The sequence below is a fragment of the Choristoneura fumiferana genome, chromosome 30 (assembly GCF_025370935.1).
Source record: "Choristoneura fumiferana chromosome 30, NRCan_CFum_1, whole genome shotgun sequence".
Lineage (NCBI taxonomy): Eukaryota > Metazoa > Arthropoda > Insecta > Lepidoptera > Tortricidae > Choristoneura > Choristoneura fumiferana.
In genome coordinates this window covers 7,552,574-7,563,692 of record NC_133501.1, presented here as the reverse complement: position 1 = coordinate 7,563,692, position 11,119 = coordinate 7,552,574, and the positions used below count along the sequence as shown (strand labels likewise).

At 44.0% G+C, this 11,119-nt stretch overlaps 1 long non-coding RNA gene across 2 annotated transcripts; it reads left to right on the top strand.

Moving 5' to 3' along the window:
* The first annotated feature begins 6,427 nt into the window (after window positions 1-6,427).
* Window positions 6,428-8,663, top strand: LOC141444760 (uncharacterized). 2 transcript variants are annotated; one of them, XR_012453205.1, is made up of 3 exons: window positions 6,428-6,996; window positions 7,084-7,287; window positions 7,339-8,663. It is a non-coding gene; the product is annotated as an uncharacterized lncRNA (long non-coding RNA). The 2 variants fall into 2 exon arrangements; XR_012453204.1 differs by having other exon boundaries at window positions 7,084-7,525; window positions 7,564-8,663.
* The last annotated feature ends 2,456 nt before the right edge of the window (window positions 8,664-11,119 follow it).

The following is an 11,119-nucleotide window of genomic DNA, read 5'->3' as shown; positions in this document are numbered from 1 at the left end:
CCAGGATTAATCTGTCATCTCCCAGGATAACAGGATCAAAGGAATTTGGGCACAAATTTGTGCCTCTGGGAGAGGACAGGTTAATGATAGCCATGTGTGTACAATCATAATAAATTTCGTCGTTGATGACATTCCGTCGTAGTTCCGATCCGAGCCGTGTAGAGGCGCTGCTATTTACTCGTTCAGGAATTGTGTATGGCCTAACAGTGCGAGACACGATAGAATGCCCTAACCGGCGAGGAAGCACTGGCGTGTCGGCCTGTATAGTTACCATATCTCGGTGATGCCTCGCTATACATAACTATACATTCCTGTGTACACTACAACATCCTCCTTATTAGAAAAAAAAAAATTATTATAATTTTACAGCTTGAGACAATTGACTAGACTCTTAACAATATGTTTTTTGTGCAAGCAAAATCTTCTAAGTTTCCATTTTCACCTTTGTTTGTGAAAAAATTATGACATTCATAAGTTAGCTTAGCTTTTGGGGCAAAGTGATTTTGAAATAACTATAGCCTCGTCGTATGTAAAGTTACCGCGTCTTTTCCAAATGTATTTGTCACCAATGACATGTAGAAACAAAGCTACTTTTCTGCCATCTCTCTTCATCCAAGCTAGACGCACGTAAATAAAATTTAAATGACTGCACCCATTTTTTCCCGCAGCAACTGGCGATGAGACGGATTCATCTTCGTGCTCTTTCCGTCTCCAGGTTTAATGTCCTCCGATTTTCTTTTGATGAGATGTCCAAAGGTTTTTCAGGGGAAGTCATCGGTGAAAGTCAGGATAAGGCCTGGTAAGGGGTCGCAGACTTCAGTATGTATGAGCTCCTAGGGTTGGCAGTTGGCTGGTGCGGTGGCTCTTTGCTACAAGAATTGGTTTCTTAGTCATTTTGCACAGGCACGGCGCACATTTGATGAGTCATTTTGATGAAGATTCTTCAATATTGGATAACGCCGATTTAGAGTTGCATATATTGGGTAGATCAGGGTTGAAGAAGAAGAAGAAGAAGAAGATATTGTGTTGTCTGCAGCAGCTTTGGACGAACGTTACCATTAGTTGCCAGGAATGCCAGAGTAAGCAGGTCCTGGCCAGAAAAAGCTGCCTGCTCACTCTTCCTTTTCAGGCGGAAACGGAGGTTCTTCGTATGGTCTAATTTAAACCAGAATGTTTATTTCTTGGCGTTCTTGGATTTTGATATAGTTAAATGCAGTTTCTCCGTGATGTTAATTGCCATTCTTAAGGCTTTCTTCTTGAAGAAGTAGAGTAAACTACCGGGGAGGCGAAATAGAAGGAATTAAGGAAAACTAACCTGGTTCGAATTCTTTTTCCCTCGCGTGCTGGATCTTGTTGGACGCTTGATTCTCTTCTTCGATTCTTATACCCCATTGCAGGATTCGTATAAGATTTCGCATAGAAAACGTCGAATATGTTTCAAGTCGTTTATGACCAGATTTATTTTAGGTACAAAATATTAAATGCTTGTACCACTGCATCATATCATAAGTTTTCTTGTTATTTTCTTCAAATGTATTATAGACATCGAGACATTGCTCACTCATGCAGTGCAGCAAGATGGCGATCTTGCTATTTTCGTCTTCTTTGTCATATTTCATGGCAATTAGAAGTTTTCGAATAGTTGTTTCCATTTTATCCAGTCTGGATTATCCATAAAATCTGTGTGACCTTCCATCTTCACAACTTCCTTACAATAATACGTGAAATAGCGGATTTTTTTAAAAATTTAATTGACTTTTGTAGCAAGTGTTTTTTATGTCTGTATTTTCTTCTTTCGCGCTGCCACCATGTTTTAAAGTCGTATATGACCATGAATTAAAGGCACCCGTCATAATCTTATCCTGCCCACTGACCATATCAGAGCAGTGCTGCCAGTCTTAAAACAATACTAAAAACTAATAAAGGTTTACATACACTATAACAGAACACAGCAGGAGCTCGACCCGACACGCCCCAGTGATGGACGAATGTGTGTGTTTTTTAGCCTTGAGAGGAGGGTAGAAATTTTGTGTAGTGATGGAATGAATCGGTGACAGCCGTGTTCATGCAAATTGTCTCTAAATTGGATACGAACGCCACTCCAGGCAAACCGACAACAGGATTTTCGCAACTTCCTCATCGTCAATGACCTTATTTATGTCCGCCAACTGCTGCGGCATCATGGTGGCCTAAATATACTCTGACATAGAACTAAGCGGCTAGCTCAATCCTGTGTAGTTTTCTGAGCACCATAACTTTTTTTTAATACAGAAATTGTTTTGCGTTTGACTACAATCACGCCTGATTTGAAGACGGCCAGATTGTAGTGTAATAACATTTCTATCCAGGCCAGACATTCATGTACTTCAGCAAGGCTCGTCCATGCTCGTCTTCGCTTTCAAAAAATCACGTGCATGATCCAAGTCCTCGCCCAGTCACGCGTTTCCACAAGGGAGTATTGTGTTGGGATTGAGACATAGGATGTTCAGTTTGGAAAGGGGGGGGGGGTGTCTGAGCTGTATCTGAGTACGTTCTCTTTACGGAAGGGAACCTGTCGCATGCCTGAGAGTAGGAAATGTTCTCTTCCGACATTGTTTCCTTGATAGTTTGTTGGCGAGTGTGTTCTGGGCAGGTCTTGTTGGTAGCGAAGTGCCTGCCTGAGCAGAACACGCAAAACGCTAGGGTTTCCTCCACATCGCATGTTTTACCTGTATGCTCTTTGCCGCATTTGTAGCATTTGGGTTTTGATCGGCACTGCTCTGCTATGTGACCGAATTTGCAGCAACTGTGGCACTGGATTGTGGGCAGACGGTATTTTTCAACCACTAAAGATGTATAGCAGCAGAGAATTCTGGCTGGCAGTACTTGACCGCTAAAAGTAATCACCACAGTTCCTGTAGGGATCCACTCAACGCCATCAGGTTTATGGACTTTACGGTTCAGTCTTCTGGCTTTCAGGATTACCCCACAGCCAGAAGGAAGCTCTACTTCACTGACAAATGCACCCAGGGCAAGGTCCGTTGGCACTCCTCTGACAATACCCATGCGGGTGATATTAAATGTTGGTATGGTTGCTTCAAAGTTTTTAGACGCAAGTAAAGGGTCCACTAAGAAGGCATTTGCTGCCTCTGCCGTATTAAACTCAACGCTAATGCGGTTTCTACCTACTTTTTTTATACCGTCTCGCGTTATGTTCTGAACACGAGAGTTAACCATCACTTGGCCAAACTTAATGGGGTTTAGGGTAGTACCAGAGGAGGGATCGGATTCTGGTTTGGATACGTGGACTAGGAATGGTCCTCCGTCATTGGAGGTGTATTTACGTCCGTTTTTAAGATCCGGGTGTTCGTAAAGATGAGCTATGGAGTCGGAAGGAGCCCTACTCGCCAACTTAGTCGGGGGTTGGGATCCACCCTGCACCGTAGCCTTCCTTTTTATACTCAATAAGGGTATCTCGGCATCCATCGACGGGAACGTGCCCTGTGTGCCCAGTGGGGAAGAGGGGCCTGCCGACATAGCCAAGCGAATTTGGCTCTTTGTGAATCTCTCTTTTATACGATTTCAATATCGGTTGTGCTAATATCGGAATTTTGGTCCGATATCCCGGTTTTTCGATATTATCGAATACCGGTATTCATGCTCTAATACGCGTATCCGGCGTGGTACTTGATGGTCGAGTGTTGGCTATGTCGGTGTCTGAGCGTCGGTTCTCAAAGTATTTTTGCCGTTTCAGCGTTCGCGCTACGGCGCTCTGGCAGAGTCGCCATGCGGTGTGTGGGTTGCGGGTTGTCTCAGAAACTTCTCCTAAACTTTTCAGCTTTCTTTCCTTGCCTTGAGGAGCCTTGGAGGGCACTGGAATGTCTCCGATAAGTACTCGGATTTCTTCAGTAATTTGGAAGGTGTTATTTTATATGTTGACGACTTTTTCCCTTACTTCCTTGTTTCGCTCTAGAATGGAATTGGCATCGCCGTCGTTTTCCGAGGAGTCTCAATACGCCTGTTGAGTATCACTTTATTCAAAGTCAAAGTCAAAATTCTTCTTCAGTCTTTGTCTCTGTTGATCTTCTGCGGCATGAAACTGTATGTTTTTCTTGGTGTTAGTCTCGGTGCCTTGACGGTGCACGGACCAACTTCCAATTTTTTTCCTAATATCTCGGGTACCGAGAGAGGTTCTGGTGGTTAACCATTAACTTTTTTACGTTTTCGTTTTGCTCAGATTGTTACGACAGCACTTTATTAAAAAGCTACATCTGTTGGTTTAGCACGGCAGCAAGTAGTTGATCATTGCTACTTTGAGATGGTGCTTCTCAAGCATTTGGAGACTGGTCCGGTCTCCCGCTTCGCAGGGTCTTTTTCTTCCCGTAGGTTTTGTGTACCTTGGACTGTTAACTGCCAATTCTTGAGACGCTTGTGTCCGCTTGATGACTTTTGGTTTTAACTCTCGCGCAAGTCCATGAATATTTCATAGAGGTGTGAATCTTTTCCATTAAAAATGTTCTACCCAGAGCCATTCTTATATGGCATGCCTTATAGCTCTATTGGCGCGTTCGGATAATTTTTCCCGATGGGTAAAATGCCCGAGCTAAGTCTGTTGTTAGGATCATAAATCTGAGTTTTACATCCACCGCGGTGGGCATATGTTCTCCTTCTGTATTAAATTTTATATTCCAGACCTCTGACAATGACAACTGATTCTCTGTTCCATGAATATGGGGTCTGCTTGGGCAATCTTAGGTTCCGTTTCTATGGTATGCGGATCAAAATCGAAGTCGATGTCCGAACGCAAAGCTACTAGTTATCTTTGTGCTTCAGTGGTTTTTTTCCATTAGTTCAGATTCTTTGGAACTACACGTCTGACTTTGCAGAAGCCGGTGTCTCCGTGTCTTCCTCGAACGTACTATCTGGAACTGAGTCGTATGAGCTGTTTAAATCATTATGGCTCGGAGACGCGTTCTTTTTGATTAGACGTTGACAAGAGTCTTTCTATTTTTTCGTTTTGCTCGTTTTGGGTTACTCAGGAGTTTATTAAATAGCTCCACTGTTGATTCAAAAAACCGAGACGAGTAAGTTTTCGGTACTGCCTTGTCTGCGGACCTTTTTTGGGGAGGCGAATTTTCGGTTTCTTCTTTGGGGTTCTCCGGCATCTTCCTTTTGTGTACCTACCCTACTACGGGCGAAGGGCTAGCGGGTGAGTTTTCAGCGTGGGAGGCAGTTCTACCGATGCGTATTGCCGAGCCGTCAGCTTGCTTTTCATGGAACGCGCGGCGTCCATAAATTTAAAGTATCCCTTTTCTGGTCCGTGGATATTTTCCATGATAGTATGAGGTGCATACAACAGGGCTCTCCCCAAAGGCCACTGGAGGAGTCTAGCTCTGATGGTTCCGTATTTCCTTTCCGATATTTGACTATGGGAGAAACTCGAGCCAGGTCGGACGTAGGTACCACGAACCTGATTTTATTTTTCACAATGGGGAAGATCTCTCCCCCAAAAAGATCCCGATATGAGACATCGAGGGCCTGCCATCTCTCGTTTTAAGCGAACTTCTCGAATTAGGCGCCGTTTCAATTTAGGCGCCGTCTCGAGTTACGTAGGAGTTGTCTCAAGTTAAGTGTCGTTTCAAGTTAGGCACCGTCTCGAGTTAGGTAGGAGTCGTCTCAAGTTAGGTGTCGTTTCAAGTTAGGTGCCGTTTCAAGTTAGGCGCCGTCTTGAGTTAGGTAGGAGTCGTCTCAAGTTAGGTGTCTTTTCATGTTAGGTGCCATTTCAAGTTAGGTGCCGTCTCGATTTAGGTGTCGTATCAAGTTAGGTGCCGTCTCGATTTAGGTGTCGTATCAAGTTAGGCGTCATCTCCAGTTAGGTTGGAGTCATCTCAAATTAGATGCCGTTTCAAGTTAGGTGCCGTCTCTAGTTAGGTGCCATTTTAAATTAGGCGCCGTCTCGAGTCAGGTAGGAGTCGTCTCAAGTTAGGTGCCGTTTCAAGTTAGGTGCCGTTTCGAGTTAGGTGCCGTCTCGAGTCAGGTGCCGTTTCAAGTTAGGCGTCCTTTCAATTTAGGCGCCGTCTCGAGTTAGGTAGGAGTCTTCTCAAGTTAGGTGCCGTTTGAAGTTAGGTGCCGTCTCGAGTTAGGTGCCGTTTCAAGTTAGGTGCCGTCTCGAGTCAGGTGCCATTATAAGTTAGGCGCCGTCTCGAGTTAGGCCCATCTCAAGTTAGGTGTCATTTCAAGTTTGGTGCCGTTTCAAGTAAGGTGCCGTCTCGAGTCAGGTGCCGTTTCAAGTTAGGTGCCGTTTCGAGCTAGGTGTAATTTCAAGTTAGGTGCCGTTTCAAGTTAGGCGCCGTCTCGAGTTAGGTGTCCTTTCAATTTAGGCGCCGTCTCGAGTTAGGTGCCGTTCAAGTTAGTTAGGCGTTTCAAGTTAGGTGCCGTCTCGAGTTAGGTGCCGTTTCAAGTTAGGTGCCGTCTCGAGTTAGGTGCCGTTTCAAGTTAGGTGCCGTCTCGAGTCAGGTGCCATTTTAAGTTAGGCGCCGTCTCGAGCCAGGTAGGAGTCGTCTCAAGTTAGGTGTCATTTCAAGTTTGGTGCCGTTTCAAGTAAGGTGCCGTCTCGAGTCAGGTGCCGTTTCAAGTTAGGTGCCGTTTCGAGTTAGGTGCCGTTTCAAGTTAGGTGCCGTTTCAAGTTAGGTGCCGTTTCGAGTTAGGTGCCGTTTCAAGTTAGGTGCCGTTTCAAGTTAGGCGCCGTCTCGAGTTAGGTGTCGTTTCAAGTTAGGTGCCGTTTCAAGTAAGGTGCCGTCTCGAGTCAGGTGCCGTTTCAAGTTAGGTGCCGTCTCGAGCTAGGTGTCATTTCAAGTTAGGTGCCGTTTCAAGTTAGGCGCCGTCTCGAGTTAGGTGTCCTTTCAATTTAGGCGCCGTCTCGAGTTAGTTAGGAATCGTCTCAAGTTAGGTGCCGTTTGAAGTTAGGTGCCGTCTCGAGTTAGGTGCCGTTTCAAGTTAGGTGCCGTCTCGAGTCAGGTGCCGTTTCAAGTTAGGCGCCGTCTCAAGTCAGGTGCCGTTTAGTTAGGTGCCGTCTCAAGTTAGGTAGGAGCCGTCTCAAGTTAGGTGTCATTTCAAGTTAGGTGCCGTTTCAAGTAAGGTGCCGTCTCGAGTCAGGTGCCGTTTCAAGTTAGGTGCCGTCTCGAGCTAGGTGTCATTTCAAGTTAGGTGCCGTTTCAAGTAAGGTGCCGTCTCGAGTCAGGTGCCGTTTCAAGTTAGGTGCCGTCTCGAGCTAGGTGTCATTTCAAGTTAGGTGCCGTTTCAAGTTAGGTGCCGTTTCAAGTTAGGCGCCATCTCGAGTTAGGTGTCCTTTCAATTTAGGCGCCGTCTCGAGTTAGGTGTCGTTTCAAGTTAGGTGCCGTTTCAAGTAAGGTGCCGTCTCGAGTCAGGTGCCGTTTCAAGTTAGGTGCCGTCTCGAGCTAGGTGTCATTTCAAGTTAGGTGCCGTTTCAAGTTAGGCGCCATCTCGAGTCAGGTGTCCTTTCAATTTAGGCGCCGTCTCGAGTTAGGTAGGAATCGTCTCAAGTTAGGCGCCGTCTCGAGTTAGGTGTCGTTTCAAGTTAGGCGCCGTCTCAAGCTAGGTGTCTGTTAACTTAATGTTTGTGGTTGTAATAAAAACTGTCTTTTATAGAACCGTTTTCCCCCCGAAGGGCAGAAAACGTATATTTATTCTGATCGTCCTGTATTTCCTCTCCGACAGGGAAGTAGTTGATGATGGTAGGAAAGCTCGAGCTAGATCGGAGGTGGGTACTGCGAACCTGATTTTGTTATCTACGCTGGGGAGGATTTCTTCCCCAAAAAGGTCCCGATATGTGAAATCGAGCACCTCCCAAGATCTCCAGTCACTCGGGAAATTATCTTCCACCGAGCGGACGATTGCTTCGAACGCCTCCCTGTCTTCTGGTGGGCACGACATCCGATCCGCTAAGTCGCCCAATGTCGTCCTGTCCGCCATAGTCTGAAAGCAAATTGACGCCAATTAACCGACCGTTGATATGCCCGGTCCGTCGAGGCGACGATTCGGACGGCGACTCGCCTGGTCGTGTAAACCGCGCTTGATCATTTTTAGTCTGGCAACTTTGTGCAGCGGCGCTGACAGTGACTACTTGCACGATGAGTTGGGTCGACGTCGTGTCAGTTGGGGCGACGTCGTCTCAAATTGGGCGGCATTTCGTAGGTCGTCGCCTCACATAAAGGCAACGTCTCGATTTAAACGACGTCTCAAAGTAAGGAGTCGTCTCAGTTAGGGATCGTCACGAGTTAGGGATCGTCCCAAGTTGAGCGACGTCTCAAAATGTAGTTTCAAATTTGAATTGTCGCCTCGGAGGCGACATTTTGCACGCGCCGAGGCGGCGGCTTCGACAAGATTAAGAATATATGTAAGTGCCTGGGCACGAACAGCGTCGCTAGTCCAAGGGAGCCGAGCGGAATTTATGATTCGTTCTTAATCTTAAAGTATCACAATATAACTTACGATGAGATGTGATGTACATGTGAGCGCTTCGGAATTAAAAAGATGTGATGTGATGTACGTGTGAACACTTCGGAATTAAAAAGCGTACTGACAGGTGCGTCGCTCCCGCGCCGCTTCCCGCGCGCTGCTTCTTGACAGCAACAGAGTTTGACAGCTAGCTTACACACACAGATGCATATCGGGGTGTGAGTGTGAATTCGGTAATCTCAAGTGGTTCAAGCGGAGGCTCGAACACCTAAATGTGAGTATATAATTATACAACAACAAGCAGTGTACATTTGTACAGCAGTCCACCTTCAATGGTATAATCTTGGTACACTCGTTCTTTGAGTATTCCAGGATAGCCTTCAGTCCCACATCAGACTACTGTGCTACTCGTGGCTTCTCATGCAGTTCCACGCCTGTGATAGGTGCTCTACTTAATGCATCTACATGTCTCATCTGTGGTCCTGACCTGTGTGAGATCTCATAATCATATTCTTGGAGCAGTAGAACCCATCTCGCTACACGAGTGCATAAATCATTTTTCTTCAAGGTCATCTGGAACGTCTTGCACCATTTCTTTACACCTATGATGGCCAAAACCTCTAACTCATAACTCGAATATTTTTTCTTTGCTTCACTAGTTTGGCGACTCATATAATGCACTGAAAGAAAGAAAGAATAAATTTATTTGCCAAAATTCGGCACAGCAAAAAAATCACAATTAAAAATAAGACAACCTTATTACATACTCTTACATATTAAAAAAGAAACTGAGGAACTGGGTGCAAACATCCATCGTTCGGGCACATTTGTAACAATACTGCAGAGTATGCATGATTTAATTTTTCCTTCCGATCCCGGGACCTTCCCAAACTGTGGGATTGTGTGAAGGAAACACAAACTTTTCGATGAAAGTAAAAAGTTTATAAAATTTAAAAATAGAATACACTGATATCAAGAACAGAAAACGTAAACGCACGTAGACTCGCCCAATCAAAACTCGCACACTCTAACTCACTCGCTTGTCCAATTCAGTTTCACTCCACAGAAATCATCGGTCATTCCGTCCGCTCTTGTCCATCAAATCATTCGCCCGCAAATCCACCCTCATTCCCAATAAATAATACTCCCACTGTATCACTCTGTATTAGTCACCAATACAAACGTAGGGTTCGTTTAAATAATAAGAAACTTTCATTAGAATTAATTAGATTAACAACAAGCAAGTCTTAGAGGCGGTCGTGTCAAAACAGGAAGGGGAAGAGCAAAGCCAAAGTCAATCTAGTGTTGTCATATATCAAAGTCACAGTCAAAGTCAAAGTCAAAATATCTTTATTCAATTTAGGCTACAACAAGCACTTATGATGTCAAAAAAAAATCTACCACCGGTTCGGAAAACCTCTGCTGAGAAGAATCGGCAAGAAACTCAACGAGGTATATATTTTTTTTTAAAACAGATTTACAATTTATTAAATGACATGTTACATCACAAGTATTTAACACAACTTTATTTTTAACAGCAGTAGGTTCGCTATTTGAAGGGATGCTAATGCGGATCGGAATTATTTCCAAATATCCCTGTCCATGATAATCATTAACTTTATAATACGCCTTTGATATTAATGTCTCTTGACAATAGATCTGAATTTTGTATCCGTTTTCATTTATAATATTTTTTGGAATTTTTATTATAAAACGTATGCAATTTCCAGAAAAACTTTTTGGTTTTAGCCAGTCTGTAAGATGAACTTAAGCTTCTGTGTTTCTAGTAGCCTTTGGCTTATCGACGTTAGTGGGAAATCACATATGTTCTTCCTAACATACATGATTATTTCAAAAACATAAAGCGACGGCAGGGTTAGGATATCTGTTTCCTTAAAAAAAGATCTTAAAGATTCACGCGTCTTCAATTATAAATTGCTCTAATTGCTCTCTTTTGTAAGATAAAATTGACTCAATGTCTGCAGCAGATCCCCATAAAAATAAGGCCGTACGAAATAATGCTGTTAAAGTAAGCAAATACACCAACCGTGCCGTCGCCACATCGGTTAGCTGCCGTATTTTCCAAACTGCAAAAGCAGCAGAGCTCAATCTACCGCCGATTGCTGTGACGTGAGGTCCCACTGTAGTTTAGAATCGAGCGTTATTCCTAAAAATACTGTTGATTTTACAAATTCAATAGTTTGACCATTTAACTTATATTAGAAACTGAATTCGAGCTAGATGAATTTATCAACGAGAATTTAATACATTTAGTTTCTTAGGATTAGTAACAAATTATGGCAGCAAACCATGCGGATATCACGGACAGGGTTTCATTGGGCTCAATGAAGTCGGTATCTTTTCTACTATTGAACAGTAAAGACGTGTCGTCAGCAACATAACTATACCCGACTTTGCTTACCATATAGTAAGGTCATTTACATAATAAGATACAGGAATGGGCAAGAATGGATCCTTGAGGCACTCCCTTTCGACCACAGATCCTCCGATACCGTTCGTTAATCGCTACTTTTGCTTTCTTGTGTGAGGTAAGATTTAATGAGTTCTAAAGCGAGGCCACGAATGCCATAAAAATTTAACTACAAATTAAAGTATCATGATCCACACAATCAAAGCTTTCGAAAGGTCGCAGAATACCCCT